The sequence below is a fragment of the Glycine soja genome, chromosome 6 (assembly GCF_004193775.1).
Source record: "Glycine soja cultivar W05 chromosome 6, ASM419377v2, whole genome shotgun sequence".
NCBI lineage: Eukaryota > Viridiplantae > Streptophyta > Magnoliopsida > Fabales > Fabaceae > Glycine > Glycine soja.
The window spans coordinates 38,058,388-38,074,126 of NC_041007.1; the positions used below are offsets into that span (position 1 = coordinate 38,058,388).

General features: G+C 34.5%; 2 long non-coding RNA genes across 4 annotated transcripts; both read left to right on the forward strand.

Annotated features, from left to right (window-relative positions):
* Positions 1–4,666: 4,666 nt before the first annotated feature.
* Positions 4,667–6,740, forward strand: LOC114414174. 3 transcript variants are annotated; one of them, XR_003667143.1, is made up of 4 exons: positions 4,667–5,748; positions 5,991–6,287; positions 6,385–6,603; positions 6,698–6,740. It is a non-coding gene; the product is annotated as an uncharacterized LOC114414174 (long non-coding RNA). The 3 variants fall into 3 exon arrangements; XR_003667144.1 differs by having other exon boundaries at positions 4,668–5,718; positions 5,991–6,300; XR_003667142.1 differs by having other exon boundaries at positions 4,668–5,718.
* Positions 6,741–8,573: 1,833 nt separating this feature from the next.
* LOC114414175 lies at positions 8,574–10,728 on the forward strand. Its single transcript, XR_003667145.1, has 2 exons — positions 8,574–8,622; positions 10,057–10,728. It is a non-coding gene; the product is annotated as an uncharacterized LOC114414175 (long non-coding RNA).
* The last annotated feature ends 5,011 nt before the right edge of the window (positions 10,729–15,739 follow it).

Sequence of the window (15,739 nt, forward strand, 5' to 3'; positions counted from 1 at the left end):
TTAGTTTACAGTGATATATATACAAGTGAACAACCCTAATATGTAGTGAATCAAGCTACCAATCTCCTAATAATTCTCAACAAATCAGAATTGGAAATAACAGATTTGCACAGATTTGCACGGCTAAATAATTAAAGGAATTGAAAACTAATTATTATGATTGATATAAGGAACTAAGGTATGCTCTATAGTCTAATAAATAAGTTTAACTGATCTACTGGATTAAACATAATCTAATAAACAAATATGAATTATCATTATTCTGTCTTTTTTATACCAAGGTCACAATTAGTATCTTCCAAATCCAACAGAGAAGGAAAATTGTTAGGCGTGTCACTGAGGGCAGGACAGGGAGTGGTTAGGGGCAAGGCCTAGCAAACCAAAACTTTTGACAACTACTAGTGCGATTTGTACAAAGTGGAGATGACAATAGAAAAACATGCGGACTTAATAATTTTTTTATAAGTAGGTGAAGGAACTTCAGTAAACCCATACATAGATTGATGGCTATTTTCATTGGGATATGACACCTCAACCTTCACTTGAAATAGAGGAAATGCTAGTGTCATGTAATAAATTGCTTTCATGCTCTACTGGGTTCATCTGTAGTCCCAGTGTTGAGAATTCTAGGGCCTCTGATGGCAGTGGTTCATAATTTTTATTGGATTCCTTGCGATAATCTCCTAAATCTGGTATGGATGACTTCCAATTTGGTCATCTCCACATAAGTATGTGCTCATATTCAAACGAAAGCAATGTGCATGGAACAAGATCCTATAGTCAAAAGAATAGATATGAAAGAAAGTTTTTAAGATAGCATCTTGATTAATTAACATAAAAAAAACCAAAAGAATAGAAAACAAACAAAAAAATCTGAGTCCACACGATCTTCAACATTGGATGCAAAATTGATTATACCCTTAGTTTTGCTCCAATCTTTCGATAGTCCCTTTTATTTAGTCCTTGACAGTTTATACGCACTAGTTCACACTCTTCAAATGCCTCTCTGATAGTTTTAACTAGGTCACAATAAATAATAAGGCATACTCTATAGTCTAATAAATAAGTCTAACTGATCTACTGAATATACTAAGAGGCAGCAAGGTCACAATGTGTTTTTGAACTTTTGAAGTATTATAATTTGAATTAATTAGTTTGTTCGGAAGTTTTGTATTTTGTAACAGTGAGTGTTCGACATTGCATTTTGTGACTTTTTATTACTGTTTTTGCTTGAAGTTTTTGGTATTAGGAATGAAATTGAAATGAGAAGGTGTTCAACACTTTAGTAATTAGTGATACTGATTGAGGTTCAATCCTTTAAGCTTCTTTTACTTGTTACTGATTGTCACTTTTTGGATGGAAGGATGGACTGATACAAATTTAGATTGATATAGGAAGGGGTAACAAATTGCTGGATCTAAATATGAGAAATGTCATGGCAAGTGTTGTAGGATGAAAGATGTAATACGAATTGTTTCATGGGTTGGGGGAAGTTATTGTTATTATTTTCAAGTCTATAATTTTTAGAAATAGGTACAGAGCATACCTTATTTATTAGACTTATTATAGAAAATATATCATGGCTAAATAGTAGAGTATGAATATACTAAGTAGGTGTCAGTGAAAATATATCATCAAAATTGAAGAAACACCTTTGTCTTGGGTGGATAATTTCTGCCTCTTTGTAGAAGAAAGCAATTTGAAGCTGAAGCTACATAAATTGAGGCATTCTTTTATCTTGAAATCTTTAGACCATATATCAACTTCTTTTATGGTTAGGATCTTTTCTCAAATGCAGTAGTTATCCATGGAGCGCAGTAAGTATATACATATTCCTTCAGTTAGTTTTTTTTTTCTTTTGTCTAGTTTGTCCATAGAAAGTATGTATACCATTTTCTTTGTCAGACATTTTTTGTGATGATTATTAGCATTTGTGCCAACCAACAAGTGGACCAGTACTTGCACTGTTTAAATTATAATAACAAAGTTTTATATCAACTGACTGGGTTAATATCGAAGTTTGATACATGTTATTTATTATGAGACTTTATTTTTTATAATCTTTGATTATGTCCTTTTTGGTCTCTTTTGGAAAGACTGAAAATTATACAATTTATTTTGTGGGTCCCCTCCACCTTGTCCAATACCCAACCGCTCAACCCTTACATCAGAATAAAACATCTAAAATGTCAAGTTTGTTCTCTATTATAATATATTTTTCTAATGTTAATTGTTATTGTTTTAGAAGTATTAAGTTCATGCATATATGCTATTTATAGTTTTTTTTAATAGGTAAACTTTACCCAAGTCTGTGAGTCAGATTTACATAAACTTGAGTTTGACAACCTTGGTCGTTATGATTAAACATGTCTACTCATATTTAAAATAATGGTGAGATGAATGTCCTGTTAATAATATTTAATTTTTGAGTGATGAGTTGAACCCTTGTATTAATTGTCAGTCGTAAACTTGTAACATTCAGACATGAGAATTTATTACATAATAGAAATCAAATAAATTGTTCAGTAAAAAGTCTATTAATTTCTTCATGTATATGGTTTCAGATAGGCTGTCTTTACCTCCAGTAACTTCAAAGTAATCACTGTGCCCCAGCCATGGCTGCACCGTTTTTCTCAACACCCTTTCAGCCTTATGTTTATCAGGTACTTGCACTAATTGTCACCCATAACAGAAGTTTTTTCCCCCTTTTTTAAACTTGTCTTGGCTCCAATCAATTGCTTTCTGTTAATATTGATTCTAGAACAGCTTAGACTTCTTAGTTGTGTTTGAATACTGAATTAATATGTTAGATACAATATCATGCATTGATGGCTTCTCTCAGCTAGGATTGTAATGTGTGAAATATATTGAAGTACTCCAGAAGATGAATTTGTGTTTTTTTTTTTATAAATATTGCTAAGTTTTTGCAATTGAGGCTACTGTTTTGTTGATTAGACAAGATAGCTTCATTATATGATTGACAAAATTTATTTGAGTTCAGGATCATGATAATTTTCTCCTTTGGTCCATGCCTTCATGGAACTTACATATCTCCTTTGGAATGTGCAAAGTGGTATTATCTAAGAAAAACTTTTTTTTTAATGTTTGGTGTAGTTTTAAGGAATGTTAAAATTGATAAATTGGTATGCTTTTATTATCATGCATACTTTCTTAGTAATAGCTGTGAATCTTAGTGGTTGGGAGGGGGGGTTGGATAGCTGGATAAGAGAGGTAAGGAGAAGTTAACCTCACAAAAAGCCTGCATGAGAGATGCTAGAAAATGGAAAAGGCTGACTAGATATCCTAATACACAAATTTGAGAAAAAGGAAAGTTCCTTAGTATGTCTATTCATATATTTTCCAACAGTGACCCTCAAGCTCACGTGCACAGTGCCTTCAATCTCTGCGAAGCAACGCTGGAGAAGTTGATCAGTGAAGTTTCCATCAAAGGTAAGTACCACTGTCCGTGAATTTGTTATTGAAGTTTCGAGGCTAATGCTTTGGATTTTGATTATTGAAGTTTCAAGGCTAATGCGATTATTTGTTATTAGGATTGGACTGTTGTGGTCTCTGGTTCTTAAGTTTTGTTCTTTTCTTTTTTCAATTTCTTTGCCTTTTAATCTATTGCATTTGTATTGACTTTAAATAGATGCTAATTGATGCAGTTTAATTTATGTAATGGTACTGATAATGCTAATTTTAAAAAGCTTAGAACTTAATAGGGATATACGATGGTAGCTCAGAAAATGTTATAGCAGGAGAGTAGGAAGTGGGATGACTTATATTTTAGATATTATAATAAAAACTAAATTACTTAGATTACACTTATAAATTCTCAAAAACCAAAAATACCAAAAACTAAAGAAATTCATTATAAGAACATAATAATGAAGTCAAAAAATGAAAATGATGGTGAAATTAATAGAAAATAGGAAAAGAACATAATACATTAGATAAAAATTAGCAGAATGTGAAGAGGCCAGGGGGAAGTCTAAAGGAAGAAGTAAGAATTTTTATATTTATAATATAATAAGTATTTTCTTTTCAGTAAATATCTACTCTGTTTTTGTTTTGTTAGGTTCTACTACTACTCTGTATGTTTGGTTAACCTTGGGAAATTAACTAGGATTTCAAACTTAACTGAAACAAATCCCTTTTGTTCATGTATCATAAATTTGCATACAATTGTAACATGATATAGAATATAGATAATGCTCTGATTGCTTTCTTTCAAACATTCGCATGTAATATTCAGGTTTTGTGTTGCCCGTGTCCTTACTTTACTTTGTCATTCTTTTAATATTCTGTAAACCATGTATCAGGAAACTCGTGTCTTATAGGATTAGATAAGTTTTAGCTCCAATTAATTAAGATGGTAAAGAAGCATCATCTAATGTTGAAATTATAAAATAATTTCATGAATGATTAGATTGTGTATCTAACTTGTTTTCGATTCTCATTATCTATATGTAAGATTCTTTTAAATTCACGATGTACTATGAACAAGATTAATCTCCAACCCAATTAATTAAGACACCAATGGTCTCTTACACAAGAAAAAAAAATATTTACACCTGTCATAAGAGAGAGAGAGAGAATTTCTGCAAATGCCAATTTTCCTTTCACCAAAGTGTGCAAAATTTAAGTTACATTATGGATAGTAAGGTCCACACATAAGGTCCTAATCAAAATACAAGAAAGAAAGAAAAAAAAAATAAGCCTTAGTTAATTTTCCGAAGAAAGATGGTGAGTACACAAAACAAAACCCCTTTCAATTTCTCTGCTCTCAATTAAAGACCCCTTTTTTCATTGCAGCCTCTATTATTATTCATCCCTTTCCTTTCTAATCTTAACCACTTTAAACTTTTTGAACACCAATGGCAACCCTTAACTTTCTTGAGGCTTCACCCTTTTGCATCTCAATGTCGTTGTTTGTTTCAGCATCTTCTACCACAGTCTCCAATGTCATCCTATTTTCTGAACAACACTTTAATACCTCAATGGTTATCTCTGTCTCTTTCTCTTTGTTCTCCTTGTGTTTGCCCCAGAGAATTGAGTAAAGTCCCATTACTATGAGAATAGCTCCAATGACCCTGAAATCACATGCATATAAATCCACATCAATAATTGTTGTTTACCACTATTTCAAAGTTTGAGCTTTTTAAGATTGTGATGTTTCAACTTTTATGTAAGAAACACCAAACTTTTAGTTTATGAAACAAAAGAGAGTCAATTAAAACTTATAAACTTCTTTCTTTGTGCCTAAAAACATGATATGTTCATTGGGAGTGAATATGAGTATTGAGTACTTACCCTCCAAGATATATTTTTTCTGCAAGGATGAAGGCACCCATGATGGATCAAAGGGCTGAAAGCAGTAACGAAAACAGGCCCTTTTTTATGCATGACAATCCCTTGAACATAGTAGGTGATACCTGATGATATTATTCCCTGGTTCACCAAAGTTTACGTCCATTTAGATTCTCATATGATATGGTTCAACAACAAATACACAGAAAAATATAATAAAAATTATTGTATAATCCGAGACTAACACATGTCTATAATCTTGACTCCTGATTAATATAATAATTTATCAGATAGATCATAGATGCATAGACAAATAGAGAGGGAGAGTGGCTTACATCATAGGCTGCAGCAAGAAGGTTCATGTCCCAGCCAATGGTCGAAACAGATGGTTTATGCTCCATGACAAAGGTAACTGCAATTGACTACAGTGTACCTAAGGTTCGTTCTGCTCATTTTCATTTATAAGCTCAGGAGCCTGGTCCTTTGTCTTTGAAATTTCTTGGTTGTCAGATGAAGATGATTGAACTTGTTTGGCATTGTTCATGACTCACAGTGTTTTTTGATAATGTTAACTAACTCAAGAGTCTGCTAATTATGTATTTCATTTTGGTACATTCATTTACATAACTCATACAATGCTTTTTGATAATGTTAACTAACTCAAGTTTTTCTTTTTAAAGGACCATGGCTACTCCACCTACCTCGCCTCCTCATCCTCCTCCTCCTCCTCCTGCAGACGCATCAAAGTCTCCGTCTACCTTGAAGCAAACACGCAAAGCCACACGGCTACGATCCTTGGCCACTAGACCACCTGGGGCAGAAAGACCAGTGGTCCACATCGATCCTGCGACCAGCAAGGCCGACGGTCCCCACAAGAAGAAATTAAGAACATATTTGGGGATTGTCACTCGTGATAAGGTCGACGTGACATACGAGAACTGGAAGGAAGTCCCTGCTGCTCAGATGGATTTGATATGGTAGGATATTCAGGTATTTTAGTTTTCTTCTTTGATTTTCTTTATTAGCCAAAATTTATAATGTACTAACAATAAAACCTAATTTATTGTTTGTTAGGTAGAATTTGAAATCCCTAAAGCTTCTGACAGTAGGACAAAGAAGAAAGTTCTTCAGACTGTAGGCAAGCGGTGGAGGCAGTTTAAATCAGACTTGACGAGGAAATAGGCACTTGCAGCCGACAAGGACGGCGTGGACGACATTGTCTATGAAAAATACGACATTAGCAAGGAGAAATGAGCCCAATTTTGTCAGACCTGAAGAGACCCTACGTGAGAGGTATGTACTTTGTCATTTTAGTTGTTTTCCACAAAAAATTCACTTCTTATAATTCATTGTAGGAATCATTTTCATTAATGTTCGATTTTTGCAGGATGTGCGGAAAAAGGCACAGGCCATCCAGAAGCAAAACACTTCCCCCCCCCCCCCACGTGTTGTCTTGTGGGGGTTATGAATATTTAGAACAAAAGCTCATGGCGGAGAAGACAAAGAAAAGACTGGAGGAAGATGCCCAGTCCGAAAGCACTGAGGGCATCATTGACCCTCCATCTCCCATCAAACGCCACGTGAAGTGAAAGATGGCCCGCACCAAGAAAACTAGGCAGATGGCGTCTGAGGCAGCAAATGAAATTGTTGAGAAGACTGTAAGTCATTTTCAATTAAGAATTGTAATTATCTTTGTTTATTCTATGAATGCCTTGGACAAATATATGTGTTTTGTACAGGATTCTTTGGAGGAGCAGGCGTCATAGGGATCGTTTGTCCCCCATGGACGTTAGGATATCCTGACTGCTACCATTGGGCGACCAGAACACCCTAGCCATGTCCGTGCTGCTGGAGCCGGTGTCACCATAAAGCAATACTTTGGATCGGCTCCACGAACCTCCCGCAGTTCTTCCTCCCTGCCTCCTAAAGACCTACAGCAACTGACCCAACAAATCAGGGACTAGCTGGAGGAGTCAATCATAGAAAAGGTGACTCGGCAACTGATGGCATCCTTCAGCCAGATGCAATCCTAATTTCAGTCATAGATGCAATCACAGGGACTTGCATTGCCTCCGGAGCCTGAGGTTGGTCCCTCAGGTGCGTGTGTCAGCACAAAGAAGAGTTGTGTTGATCCCTTAGGGAACGATCCATAGAAGGGTGACTTAGACAAATGCGGGCTGTACGTTGAAGAAAATTCTTCCCGCCTGGTTGCCCTAGGAAGACTTTATGAGGGATCCACAACGGTTAACAACATCCCTTTGTTGCATGGCTAAGTAAAGGTTGGTGTTGAGGAGGTTAAAGATGCAGAGGCTCGCGTTCCTGTACCCACTGACGAGGTTACCTTAGTGGGGCAGACACTTAACACCTTCCTTGCTTGGCCGACACATCTCGTGAAGCGTTTATCAGAACAAGTATTTTACTCTGATTATGTGCTTCTTTTTTTCAATTGATTTGTTCACTGTAATCAAAACTTGTTAGTTAACTATGTTTGATCAATAGGCAGCTGTGTCTCCAGCAAAACCTCCAGAAAGGCCGGATCCTGAGATCGATGATCCCCTATATTTGATGACATTGACCATCCCACAACTTTTTTTGAAGCCTCTCCAGGTTATGTGGAATGCTACCATGTCCAGGGTGTTTAATCAAAACTTCTCGTTGTACATAAAGCATGAAGATCTCTCTGAAATTGTACACGGTGGTCAATGTCTCAGCATATCTGTTATACAGTTATGGATTCTGTAAGTCAATTTTGATTACTGTTAATTACCTAAGTTATTGTTTTCAATTCTTACATAATTAACTTTGTCTTAACAACAACAGGCATCTGACTAAGACAAGTATGTGAGCGGGGAATTTCGATGTGTACGGATTCCTCGAGCCACAGTCCATTCAGATATCTAGGCAATCACAATTTGAATCTGAAAGTTACATCAAGAGTTGGATGTAGAGTTCAAAACGCGATGTCTACCTTGGAGCCTACCTGAATGGGTAAGTCAAACACAACAACTGAATTTAAATAACGTATACTACTACAATAACCCATATTCGTCTCCACTGCAACGAACACTGGCAAATGGTCATCTTTCTGCCTAAGGAAAACCTTGTTGTCTGGTTTTGTTCCTTGCATAACATGCCAAACAACTACCTTAAGGGAATAATTAACGGGTCAGTGTTGTTTTCAATACATTTGCATTAGCATAACTCAACAACATCAATATTTTAACGTTCCTCGTATTCAATAGTGCTTTGAAAGGACTTGATGATACTCCACAACCTAAATTCAAGGCTGCTGCTAGGTGGATTGTTGTTAAGGTACGTGATTTAAATAAAACTTCTACTTATATATACTGCTTATGTGTGTGTACACTAATTGTAGTTAACGTTTAATTAATATCCAAATTTCATTATGTATTTAGTATAATAGACAAAAAGGAAGCACTGAGTGCGGCTATTACGTCATGCACTAGATGTCCATGATAATCTTAGGAACTTTCAGAAATAATTGGAAAACGGTAATTGTTTATTTCAAACAAAGTTGATTTTCTTATAATTGGTATTACATTATTAATTGGTCTTATTTGAATTTGAAAGGTTAAATTTTGGGTTTTTTGTAAAAACAGAAAGTGTATTTAAAAAAACCTAAAAACAATATCGGTTTTTTTACAAAAACCGATGTTAATATACACAAACAACATCGATTTTTGAAAAAAAACCGATGTTAACATACAACTTAACATCTGTTCTTGAAAAATCGATGTTGTTTGTATATATTAACATCGGTTTTCCAAAAAAACTGATGTTAATATCCAAAACGTTAACATCGGTTTTTTACAAAAACCGATGTTAATGTACATTAACATCAGTTTTTGTTCAAAACCGATGTTAACCTAAAACATTTAACATCGGTTTTCTACAAAATCGATGTTAACTTATAGATTCACATCGGTTTTTTTTACTGAAACCGATGTTAACATTTTGAACTTAACATTGATTTTTCTAGAAAATTGATGTTAACGTATAGATTAACATTGATTTTTTAGGAAAATCGATGTTAATTGTCAACATTCATACATTTATTTTGGTGTAATTCTTATTATATAACATCGGTTATTTAGATAACCGATGTTATAAATTTTACGCTAACATCGGTTTTGAAAAACCGATGTTAACCATAATACTTTCAACATCAGCAACCGATGTAGAAAGTCGTAAATAACCGATGTAAAAAACATATTTTTTAATATTAGTTGTATAGGTAGACAAGTGTTTTGTATCTAATAATACGCTAAAATTGTAGGGTTGACTATTTCCCTTGGTAAAAATTCACTCTGACCCTCGATTTCTACTCTTCGTAATTGAAGCTTCTTATGAGAAATTCTTTGTTTTTTTTTTCCTTTTACTTGTGCTTGGAATTGAGTATTGGTAGATTTTAACACTATTGTATGGATTTATATTTGAATATATTATTGATTATTCCTTTTACTTGACTGTGTTTTGAATTTTGTATTTGTACAAGAGGTAACAATTCGTTTTTGGGCAAACAAGTGGGTGAACTTTGTGAATTAAGTATGTCAATGAATTTGGAGGAATCATATATGGAGGTATATGATTACTATGAGATAATTATCAATAGTTAAGATATGTTGTTGAGGTCTTCCTAATTTCATTGTTTAATTGTATTTAAATTTGATATAATTGACTTCAGCTAATGTAGGTATTGATTGGTATATATGGGATTTTTTGTAGGTTTGAGATGAATTTTCTTTGAAGTCAGTAGTTGATGAGCAAGACTATGAAGGCATGTCTGAAGAGGATTTGTACGGTGAAGAGGATGTGTATCAGGAACACAAATCTGATGGAGGCATGTTTCAAGATAATTTGTATGATGAAGAAGAATTGAATGGAGGCAACTTTGAAGATGATGTCTACAAGGAAGAAGAGTTAGATGGAGGGTTGTTTGAAGAAGATGGTATGAGGAAGAAGATGCATATGAAGATGAGGGTGGTGATATGATGTTTGAAGGTAATGGTGTGTTCCATTGTACAAAGGCTACTATAATTCGGCATGTGAATGTGAATGACATATTTTGTCTTGACCTAAATAGCTTGGGGGGATGAGAAAATACATAAATGTTTTTAATAATGATCACAATCATGAATTGTTGTGTGGTGTGCATGTGGGAATGGTAGCTAATCATATAAGGATGTAATGTTTTGATATCATGCAAATGAATAGCATGAGAAAAGCAGGTATTAGTGTGTACCTCATATATTTAATGCATTTGTCAATTAGTTGGGAGGCTACACAAATGTTCTGTTTTGGGCCTAAGAACATGTGTAATCAAGTTCAGAAACAACAACAGTTACAAGGATCGAATGGTGCTAGTGCAATAGAATATTTACATTGGTTGAGTTTAAATGATTCATTAATGTTTGTTCTGCACATAGTGGATGAAGAGAAAAGAGTCCAACATGTTTTTTGGAGTGATGGTCAGAGTCAAATGGATTTTGAAGTTTTTAGAGATGTACTTGCATTCAGTGCAATGTATAGTAAAAATAAGTACAAATGTTCGGTTGTGTTATTTTCAAGAGTCAATAATCACAATCAAACGGTTATTTTTGCAGCTGGATTTATTGCCAATGAAGTTGAAGAAACCTATGTGTGGTTGCTTAAGCAATTTTCAAATGTGATGAAAAGGAAGTCTCCAGATGTTGTTGTAATTGATGGAGATATGACTATGAGAAATGCAATTAGAAGAGTATTCACAATTGCACATCATCAACTTTGTGTGTGGCATTTAATGCACAATGTCACAAGCAATGTTGCAAGTACAACATTTTTGAAAAGTTTTGAAGCATGCATGTTTGTGGATTACTCAATAAGAGAATTTAAATGAAAGTGGAATGCAGTTGTATAGGAACACAAACTACAACAAAATAAGTGGGTGAATGGCATATACCAAAAAAAAAAACATATGGGCGACAACTTGTATCTATGGAAATTTCTTTGTGTGATTTAGAACGACATCTCATTATGAGCAATTACATGCCCAACTAGCAAAATTTGAAGGGTCTGACCACAACTTGATAGAGTTTGTAGAACACTTTCAACGGGTGATTCATTATAAGAGGTATAAGGAAGTTCAAGCTGATTTCAAATCTATCATTGATACTCTAGTGGCCCTAACTGAATTTGTTAGCATTGTGAGATCAATAGGAAAACTATACACATGTTCTAAATGTTTCAAGATGTTCTTTGTGCCTCATCTCTTGTTAGTGTTGTGCATGGTAGGGAGATTTGTTGACCACAAAGTATAAGTATAAAGTCTTAAAAAAGAGTTGGCGTGTGTCACATTATTCCGAAGATGACAATTTCAGATGCTCCTATGAGATCAATGACGAATTCATTGGGGGCCTAGCAAGGGCTTTAGCCCCTCCTCAACATTTCTTCATATGTATCCCTAATAAGATGAGAATGATGAAATACTTTGATCACAAATCGAAGATTTTTCCTTTATTCATGTTGCATAATTTAAAATAATCACACCGTGAAATTTGATCATAATAATGCTTTGAATATAGTACATTTCATTTTATTGGATTTGAGAAATAGCTATTTATTTTTGCTTTATTTTGACTTGTAAAAAAATTTACAATGTATTAACTTTCTCGTGGATGTAGTTCAAAAGAAAACAACTCCTTTGTGGATGTAGTGACACCCTTTTTCTCCTTGTACTCTTTAATAGTGCAAATGCTCCAGATTTTATATTATAGCAGTAAACTTTTACAAAGCCTTGGATTTGGCCCTAAAGTTCTACCCCTTTTTCATTTTATCCAAAGTGATGCTACCTTCTCATGAAGGATTGATCAAGTTAAAATTTTCCTTTTAGTGATACTATCTATTTCTTCTTTTTAAAATATAATTAAATTTTTCTTTACTTATTTATGTACTTTTATATTATAAACACAACTAAAATAATATGTTTTAACATCGACCTATTAACATTGATTATGATGAAAACAAATTTTACAAAATGCGTGGTGACATTTTTGTAAATGAAATGTTATCGTCAACATAATTTTTTCTAAAACCGATGTTAACAGGGTGATTTTAACATTGGTTATTTAAAAAATCAATGTTGTTTAAGTACTTATAACATCGGTTTTTAAAAAATCAATCTTAATAGGGTGATTTTAACATCGGTTATTTAAAAATCAATATTGTCTAAGTGCTCATAACATCTGTTTTTTTAAAAATCAATGTTACTCTTGTTATTTATTGTTCATAATTGTTTTTAAAATGGTTCCTAATTTACATTTTAAAAAATTGATTCTCCACCCTCATTCACCTCTTCTGCTCCCAAACCTTCCCATTCCTTGCCTCTGATTCCCCTTCCACCTTGTCCTCCCTCCTCAAGCTCGTCATGTGCTACCCAGGCCTTCACCACACTAGCATCCCTATTGACCAGAATGTTGCAAAATGGATGAACATCTGCCAGAATCCGCATTTATTGGTTGACGGCTATTGGGATATCAGGAGAGAATATGGATGCAAACTTCTCATGAGACAGTTCTGCGATGATAATTTATTCCTCTACAACTGGCCCAACTGTCTCCTCTCCCACCAGAGGTGCAACTACATACTCTTCTGAGGGTTTCTCCATAACTTCAAAGAGAGTGGGAATTGGAGAAGCATCAGCGGAAGGAAGATAAGGAAGATCGATGTTGAGCGCCTTTTGCACGTGCCAGCACACATGGGATTTCCAATACGCCTTCTACCTCAAATGTGGCTTCCACAACCATCTCGATGAGGAGGCGCTGTAAGCGCTAAAGGTGAAGGAGGCACAGAAGAAGACATCACAGGCAGATGAGAAGGAAGGGAGGTTGTTCAAGGACAAAGATGACAACAAGAGGAACAACCAGTAGAGTTAATTTTTATTTATTTTTAATTAATTATTTTGTTCCTTGTTTTATTTTACACAAATTCAAAAAAGAAAAAAGAAAGAAACAGTACAAGGAAAAATAAAAAACAAGGAAGAGGTTTGGATTTAGAGGAAAATATGGAAATGTCATCATCCTCTCTAAGCAAATTGTCGATTCAGTATTTTTTTTTTAGTTTATAGATCTTCTTCATCTTGCTAATGGTGGTGGTGGGTAGTTAATTAGTAGATTTGGATTTGAGATTTGAGAACAATTATGTGTTACTAGAACGAGAGTATACAATCCTTTTATTATTGACTACTAAAAAAGGCTTTTAACATTGTCATGTTAATATCAGTTTCAGATAAAACCGATGTTAACAAAAGGATGGTGCCATAATTGTAAATAAAATGTGTTCATTAACATTTGTTTTTCAAAAACCGATGTTAACATTCGGAAAACCATTGTTAACATCATTTTTTTAAAAAACCGATGTTAACAAAGGCACATTAACATCTGTTTTCCAAAAACTGATGTTCGTGTGACAATGTTAACATCGGTCTTTGAAAAAAACCGATGTTAACCTTTTGATGTTAATGTCGATTTTCATAAAAATTGATGTTATTTTCGTGTGTATATATATATATAATTGAATTTGTCCTTGTTCTTGCGCCCACTCATAGTGTCCTCACTCTCACCTTGAGCTTCTCACTCTCGGAGCTCATACTCTCAGTTTCCTCACTCGTAGTCTTAGTCTCCTCCGTCTTAGCACTCGCACCCGTACTTTCAGTGTCCTCTGTCTTAGCACTCATACTCGATCGATGTGAAGGTCGTTTGAAGTTTCAGCCACTATTGGTCTCAGTTGTGCTCTCAATCTCAGTGGCCACTCTCTACGGTGGCGACAAGTGTACGAAAGGAGAGCTATTGGTTTCAGTGTCGGTCTCGACAACAAGGTATGTCTTTCTCTTACCTTTGGCAACTTAGGGTTCCTCTTCTTTTACCTTTGTCTCCATGAATGCTCCATAGTTTGAGGCCATCTCCATGCTTGTTGAAAGGAATTGTTAGTTCCTCAATCACCAAGTGTTAAAATTCAAGCTCTAGTTCTAAGAAAGATAGATATATATAATTTATAAATGATAGTATATATTTTCTTAATATCCAAGTACTCATAGATATTTATTTATAGGTTGTCTCTTTTGTTTTATCTTTTGCCATAATTTAACTAACGCAACGCACAAGCACAAAGTCTTTCCCTCTTGAACACACTGGTAAGGAGAGCATGCAAATTAAGAGCAACGTGCTTGAGTGAGATAGAGAAGACTTATTCTTTGTCGGGTCTTTGTTGCTTTTCACACACACACATATATATACCAACCCAACTTCCTGATTCTCCTAGAGTAGAAATAAATCATTGATACTGTCAAGAAGAGGGTTATATATAGGAAAGCAAAGCATAAAAGAGCAACTAGTAGTTCCTGAAAGTAATAAGATATATATTGGATGTCCTAAATCCTAATAATTCAAAACTTGAAAGTGGAAAGCCATGTAAAAGTAGTGCAAGAAGATGTAGCCATTAGTGAAACCTTTTTCACAATGATTTAGGTCCTATTGCCATTTCTTTCGACGAAAGTTAAGTTCTCAATCATTCAATCAAGTGTACTGCGTCTGAAGAACAAGCAGAATAAAACAAACCAACCCATCATATCGATTAGCACAACCAACTCAGACTTTCAATCTTCCTGATCCACCATAATCACCATTCACTCAACTGAACTTGAGGTATATTTTTCTAGTGCTTCATCTTGCATTAGTTAACCAACTAAACCTCCCAAGAAATGTCAAATTCCTTGTTAGGCGTCAGAAGCAAAGCAGCAAGGTTTGGATTATTAACTTGATTTAGATTATTAGACTTGCCCATTGCTACCAATGATTCTAAGTTAGAATGTAAAGCAACACATGTGATCTAGTTTTTTATTTAAAAGAAAAGAAAAATAACTAGATACCCCTTACTAAAGCAATGTCTAAAGGATTCCCCTTTGGGCTTTGAGAACTTACAAGTTCGTGTCCTAACCAACAATTAAGCTAGAATCATCGCCCAACTATATTTTTGTTTATCTTTTTGCCTAAATATCATAGATTAATCCAAACTCAGAACCCAAAATTAATACACTATTACCTATTTGTGAGGCAGACATTAGAGTAATGTGATTCTGCTCGACATTTTTCTATAATTCGACGATCCTGATCCAACCATTAAACTCACTGTCACCTAGGTTCACTCCAACTTGATCTCTCTACTGTTATTTTTTTTTACACAGCTAGTCCACCTCCTCCGCAATTGCAACTTCAGTCCCCAACTCTTTTTTCCTATTCCATTCTAAGTTTTCATCATTTGTTTTTATTTTTTTTAATTTTATCATATTATAAGTTTGCAGCAACAACAAGTCCAAGCAGATTGGCCAGCTTTAAAAGGGAATGAATTAATAATCTTCGGGGGTCATGAGTGGCTA